Genomic DNA, 7,343 nt, shown 5'->3' with positions numbered 1-7,343 from the left:
CTCTCTGTCTCCTGCTATCATGTGAAGATGTGCCTACTTCTCCTTTGCCTGCCACCATGATTGTAAGTTTCCTGAGGCCTCCCAGTCATGTTTCTTGTTAAGCCTGTGGAACTGTAAGTTAATTCAACCTGTTTTCTTCATAAATTACCCAGTCTCAGGTAGTTCTTTATAGCAGTGTGAGAACACACTAATACAATGTCTCTAGTCACCTACCTCAAAATTTTTACTAAGCAAGATAGTTCTCACAAAAATCAGAAATGTCAAATGATTTTTTTTAACACAAAAGCCTAGTACAAATGTTGGATTTCAGAAGTTGAAGCAGATTTGTGGATTGTTGCCATTGAAGCTTGTGCTGCTGTTTTAATAATCCCTAAGTTGATTTACTGGGGGACAAGGGGTGGGGAAGGAAGGGCTGGCTCAAAACCACAATATGGAAGTCCTGCTTTAGCTTGAAACTATCTTAGGAAATGTGCTTTGGTTCACTGCTAACCTTGAAAAGCAAACTGGTTCCTGCTTCCCCAAGTAGGAGTGTCTGAGTCTTTGTGTGTATTTTAGAGACAGAGGCTCACTGTGTTGCCCAGGCTGGACTCAACTCCTGGTTTCAAGTGATTCTCCCACCTCAACCACCCCAGGAGCTGGGACTACAAGTATACACAGCTGCACCCAGCCTTTTTTTTTTTTTTTTTTTTGAGAACAGAGTCTCACTCTGTCGCCCAGGCTAGAGCACAATGGTGTGATTTCAGCTCACTGCAACCTCTACCTCCCAGGTTCAAGTGATCCTTCCACCTCAAGCCTCCCACGTAGCTGGGACTACAAGCACGCACCGCCACGTCCAGCTAATTTTTTGTATTTTTAGTAGAGATGGCATTTCGCCATGTTGGCCAGGCTGGTCTTGAACTTCTGGCCTCAAGTGATCAGCCTCCCAAAGTGCTGGGATTACAGGTGTGAGCCACCGCGCCCAGCCAATGCCCAGCTTTTTGGGTTTTTTTTTTGATACAGAGTCTCGTTCTGTCGCCCAGGCTGGAGGGCAGTGGCACAATCTCAGCTCACTGCAAGCTCTGCCTCCCGGGTTCACGCCATTCTCCTGCCCCAGCCTCTTGAGTAGCTGGGACTACAGGTGCCGCCACCACGCCCAGCTAACTTTTTTTTTTCTTTTTTTGTATTTTTAGTGGAGACGGGGTTTCACCGGGTTAGCCAAGATGGTTTCGATCTCCTGACCTCGTGATCCGCCCACCTTGGCCTCCCAAAGTCCTGGGATTACAGGCGTGAGCCACCGCGCCTGGCCCTATGCCCAGCTTTTGACTGTTTTTCATGGTAAATCGCAAAGCATATAATCCAATCTAGGACCCTTAAAAACAGGCCTGAGAGGGGGTTGGAATTGACCAGATTACTAAGTGAATTGAACCCAGAATAATAGTCTGTATTATTGTGAGCTTCAAGCATTGTTTTGTAGACCTAGAGTCTGAAATTTTATGAACTGGATGAGGACACATTGATAACGTGTAAAGTTGAGAGGAAAAGATGTTTGCCTTTTAGAACATGATTAAATATTTATTAAGCACCAAGTATGTGCTCAGGAATTTTGCTGGGGAATACATATTGAAAAGGTAAATTTAAAAAATGGTTCTTAGAACAAAGGTATATAATCACTGTGACAAAAAGCAAATTATATACAAAAGAGGGAGAACAGAAGAATCACGATGTCTATTGCTTACACGTCTTACATATATCATAAACATCATGTTCAAAACTGAGTTATTTTTTCCTCCAAACTATTTTTTTTTTTTTTTGAGACAGAGTCTTGCTCTGTTGCCCAGGCTGGAGTGCAGTGGCAGAATCTTGGCTCACTGCAACCCCCATCTCCCTGGTTCAAGCAATTCCCCTGCCTCAGCCTCCCAACTAGCTGGGATTATAGGCGTGTGCCACCACGCCCAGCTAATTTTTTTGTATTTTTTAGTAGGGACGGGGTTTCACCATGTTGGCCAAACTGGTCTCGAACTCCTGACCTCAGGCAATCCTCCTGCCTCGGCCTCCCAAAGTGCTGAGATTACAGGTGTGAGCCACCACGCCCGGGCCCTCCAAACTATTCTTAATAGCTCTATCCCCGACTCCAAACATTCTCCCAAAATCAATAATTTAGCACCACATTGTCTACCTTGATTCATTTTTTTCTCTCAAATACTCAAAGCCAGTCCATACCTTCATCATGTATCTAAATCTCTCACCATCATCAGTCACTACTCTAGGTACCTTAGTCAAGCCATCATACTTTGTAAAAAACATTTTTTTAAGAGGCAGAGTCTTGCTTGGTTGCCCGCACTGGAGTACAGTGGCACAATTATAACTCACTGCATCCTCAAACTCCTGGACTCAATTGATCCTCGCACCTCAGCCTCCCAAGTGGCTAAGACTATAGGGATGTGCCACTATGCCTAGCTAATTTTAAAACAGTTTGTAGAGAGGGGGTTTTGCTAGGTTACCCAGGCTGGTCTTGAGCTCCTAGCTTCAGGTGATCCTCCTGCGACAGCCTTCCAAAGTGCTGGGATTACAGGTATGAGCCACTGCGCCCAGCTTTCTAGTCCTTTTTTTTTTTTTTTTTGAGACGGAGTCTTGCTCTGTGACCCAGGCTGGAGTGCAGTGACACAATCATGGCTCACTGCATAGGCTCAGCCTCGAGACTCAAGCAGTCCTCCCACCTCAGCCTCCCAAGTAGCTGGAACTACAAGCATGCACCACTGTGCTTGGCTAATTTTTGTTTTTCTTGTACAGATGGGGTTTCACCATGTTGTCCAGGCTGGTCTTGAACTCCTAAGCTCAAGCTATCTTCCCACCTCAGCCTCCCAAAGTATTGGGATTACAAATGTGAGCAACCACACCCAGCCAATTTTTAGATTTTTTTTTTTTTTTTTTTTTTTTTTTTTTAGAGCCAAGGTCTCACTATGTTACGCAGGCTGGTCTCCAACTCCTGGGCTTAAGCAATCTTCACACCTCCCACAGTGCCGGGATCACAAGCGTGAGCCACCATGCCCAGCTGCTTGTTTTATTATTGTTAAGCTTGAAGAGTTCTTTGTATATTTTGGATAACAGTCCTTTATCATATAAATCTTTTGCAAATATATTCTCCCAGTCTGTGGCTTGCTTGCTTTCTCTTGAATGAATTTTGAGAACTGTACTTTGAACATTTAGCTTTCTTTTTTGCCCAGACTCCAGAAAAATAATATTATATATGTTGATGAGACTTTTCTGAAGAATTAAAAATAAGAGATAAATGTTGATGAGGATGTACAGAAAAGAGAACCCTTGTAAACTGTTTGGGGAATATAAATTGGTACAACCATTATGGGTAGCCATATGAAGCTTCCTCAAATAATTAAAAATAGAACTACTGTATGATCCAGCAGTTCCATTTCTGGGTATATATCCAAGGCAAATGAAACTGGCATGTGGAAGAGATGTAAGTGTCCACCAACAGTTGAATGTATAAAGAAAATGTGTATATACACAGTGGAGTATTATTCAGACTTAAAAAAGAAATGCCGTCATTTGCAAGAACATGGATGAATCTGGAGGACATATATTAAGTGAAATAAGCCAGGCACAGAAATACAGATACTGCATGACCTCACTTATGTGTGGAATCTAAAAAAGTCAAACTCAGAAGAGTAGAATGGGCCGGACGCGGTGGCTCACGCCTGCAATCCCAGCACTTTGGGAGGCCACGGTGGGCAGATCACGAGGTCGGGAAATTGAGACCATCCTGGCTAACATGGTGAAACCCCGTCTTTACTAAAAATACAAAAAAAATTAGCCGGGCGCGGTGGCGGACACCTGTAGTCCCAGCTACTCTGGAGGCTGAGGCTGGAGAATGGCGTGAACCCAGGAGGCAGAGCTTGCAGTGAGCCAAGATCGCGCCACTGCACTCCAGCCTGGGTGACAGAGCGAAACTCTTTATCAAAAAAAAAAAAAAAAAAAAAGGGCCGGGAAAAAGAGCGCCACCCCGCAAAAAAAAAAAAAAAAATAGAATGATGGTTGCCAGTGGCTGAGGTTTGGGGTTGGAAAGATGTTGGTAAAAGGGCATAAAGTTTTAGTTAGATGAAGGAATAACTTTAGGCAATCTATTGTTAAATATGGTGATTACAATTAATAACAGTGTTTTGGCTGGGTGCAGTGGTTCACCCCTGCAATCCCAGTACTTTGGAAGGCCGAGGTAGGAGGATCACTTGAGGCCAGGAGTTCAAGACCAGCTTAAGTAACATAGTGAGACCCTGTCTCTAAAAAATAAAAAATAAGATGAGTTGGGTGTGGTGGTACATGCCTGTAGTTCCAGCTACCCGGGAGGCTGAAGCGGGAGGATTGCTTGAGCCTAGGAGGTCAAGGCTGAAGTGAGCTATGATTGTGCCACTGCACTCCAGCCTAGGGGACAGAGTGAGACCCTGTCTCTAAAAAAAGAAAAAAAATAGTGTTTTTGTACTTGAAAATTGCTGAAAGAGCAGGTTTTAAATGTTCTTAGAATGAATGAAAAAATAAGTATATGAGGTGATGGATGTGTTAGTTTGATTTAACTATTCCACGATGCATACACATATATCAAAAACGTGTGTATACACCATAAATATATAATTTTTATTTGTTAATTTAAAAAATTAAAATAGAAGGGTAATAGAAGGGTATATTCTTCTTTTAGAGATCTTCTAGCTTTTTTATGTAAATGCAAGTGAGTAAAAATGTGATGACTTTTTTGTTGTTGTTCGTTGGTTTGAGATGGAGTTTTGCTCTTGTTTCTCAGGCTGGATTGCAATGGCGTGATCTCAGCTCACTACAACCTCTGCTTCCTGGGTTTGAGCTATTCTACTGCCTTAGCCTCCCAAGTAGCTGGGATTACAGGTGGCTGCCACCATGCCCAGCTAATTTTTTTACATTTTTAGTAGAAACAGGGTTTCACCAAGTTGGCCAGGCTGGTCTTGAACTCCTGTCCTCAAGTGATCTGCCCACCTCAGCCTCCCAAAGTGCTGGGATTACAAGTATGAGCCACTCCCCCAGGGATCTTTTTTTTTTTTTTTTTTTGAGACAGAGTCTCACTGTGTTGCCCAGCCTGAAGTGCAGTGGTGCAATCTCGGCTCACTGCAACCTGTGTCTCCCAAGTTCAAGTGATTCTCCTGCCTCAGCCTCCTGAGTAGCTGGGATTACAGGCATGCACCAAGACGCCTGGCTAATTTTTGTATTTTTAGTAGAAACAGGGTTTTGCCATATTGGCCAGGCTGGTCTTGAACTCCTGACCTTAAGTGATCCACCCACCTCAGCCTCCCAAAGCTGGGATTACAAGCTTGAGCCACAGCACCCAGTCGACTTTTCTTCTCTCCTTCTCTCCTTCCTTCCTTCCTTCCTTCCTTCCTTCCTTCCTTCCTTCCTTCCTTCCTTCCTTTCCTCCCTTCTCTCTCTTTCTTTCTTTCTTTTTCAAGGTCTCCCTCTGTCTCCCAGCCTAGAATGCAGTAGTGCAATCACAGCTCATTGCAGCCTTAACCTCCCAGGCTCAGGTAATCCTGCCTCAACCTCCGGAGTAGTTGGGACCACAGATGCACACCACCATGCCTAATTTCTAAAATTTTTTGTGGAGACAATGTCTCACCATGTTGGCCAGGCTGGTCTCAAACTCCTGACCTCAAGGGAACCTCCTGCCTCAACCTCCCAAAGTGCTGGTATTATAGGCATGAACCACCATGCGCAGCCTAGTTCAATTTTTTTAAATGACAAAAAGATCCACTTGCTGGATTTACCTATATTCAGAAGATGTGGATAGACCAATACAAGATATAAGTTTAGAACATATCTTGAACATCTCAGATACTCTACTAAGTGTATTACATGAATGAGTTCATTTAATCCCCAAAACAATAGAGCTAACATGAGAAAGACTTTGTTAGATTTGGGGTCTCCTAGACCATTGATGATCTTAGAGTGTGCTCGCTGGCCTTTTGAGGGTGGAAAGCCACATTGCGTGCGGCTGAGGAATGAGTGGAAGGTGTGGAAAGGGATACTGCATGTATAGGTAGCTTGTTTTAAAAGTTTAGTTGTGAAACTGAAGACAGAGGCTGGGTACTGTAGCTCTCGCCTGTAATCCCAGCATTTTGGAAGGCCGAGGGGGGCAGGTGAGGCCAGGAGTTCGAGACCAGCTACTTGGGAAGCTAAGACATGAGAATCGCTTGAACCCGGGAGGCGGAGGTTGCGGTGAGCCGAGATTGCACCATTGCACTCCAGCCTGGGCGACAGAATGAGACACCGTCTCAACAACAAAAAAATAAAAAAAGAAAGAAAAGAAAAGAAAAAAAGAAAATGAAGACAGAGATAGAATAGACAAGATAGGGCAGGGATTTGTATGTTTATATTTTAGAAATTATTTAGTATAGGATATGGGAAGAGAAGTTTCACTTCATATATAGGACAAGTGCTCACATTACTAGATACTGTTTAAAAATCACCAGTAATGAGTTTGAAAAAAGAACTATGAAAGTACCCAACCAAGCCAGGCACGATGGCTCACGCCTGTAATCCCAGCACTTTGGGAGGCTGAGGCAGGCAGATCACAAGGTCAGGAGATCGAGATCATCCTGGCTAACATGGTGAAACCCCATCTCGCCGGGCGTGGTGGCTCACGCCTGTAATCCCAGCACTTTGGGAGGCCGAGGTGGGTGGATCACGAGGTCAGGAGATCGAGACCATCCTGGCTAACACGGTGAAACCCCGTCTCTACTAAAAATGCAAAAAATTAGCCGGGCGTGGCAGCGGGCGCCTGTAGTCCCAGCTACTCCGGAGGCTGAGGCAGGAGAATGGCGTGAACTCAGAAGGCGGAGCTTGCAGTGAGCAGAGATCAGACCACTGCACTCCAGCCTGGGTGACAGAGCGAGACTCCCAGAAAGAAAGAAAGAAAAGAAGAAGGAAGGAATGAAGGGAAGGAAAGAGGGAGGGAGGGAGGGAAAGAAAGAAAAGAAAGAAAGGCCGGGCGCGGTGGCTCAAGCCTGTAATCCCAGCACTTTGGGAGGCCGAGATGGGCGGATCACGAGGTCAGGAGATCGAGACCATCCTGGCTAACACGGTGAAACCCCGTCTCTACTAAAAATACAAAAAAAACTAGCCGGGCGAGGTGGCGGGCGCCTGTAGTCCCAGCTACTCTGGAGGCTGAGGCAGGAGAATGGCATAAACCCGGGAGGCAGAGCTTGCAGTGAGCTGAGATCCGGCCACTGCACTCCAGCCCGGGCGACAGAGCGAGACTCCGCCTCAAAAAAAAAAAAAAAAAAAAAAAAAGAAAAGAAAGAAAGAAGGAAAGGAGGAAGGGAGGAAGGAAGGGA

The sequence above is a fragment of the Piliocolobus tephrosceles genome, chromosome 2, assembly GCF_002776525.5.
Source record: "Piliocolobus tephrosceles isolate RC106 chromosome 2, ASM277652v3, whole genome shotgun sequence".
NCBI lineage: Eukaryota > Metazoa > Chordata > Mammalia > Primates > Cercopithecidae > Piliocolobus > Piliocolobus tephrosceles.
The sequence above is the reverse complement of the archived record's forward strand: the minus strand, read 5'-3'. Positions refer to the sequence as shown.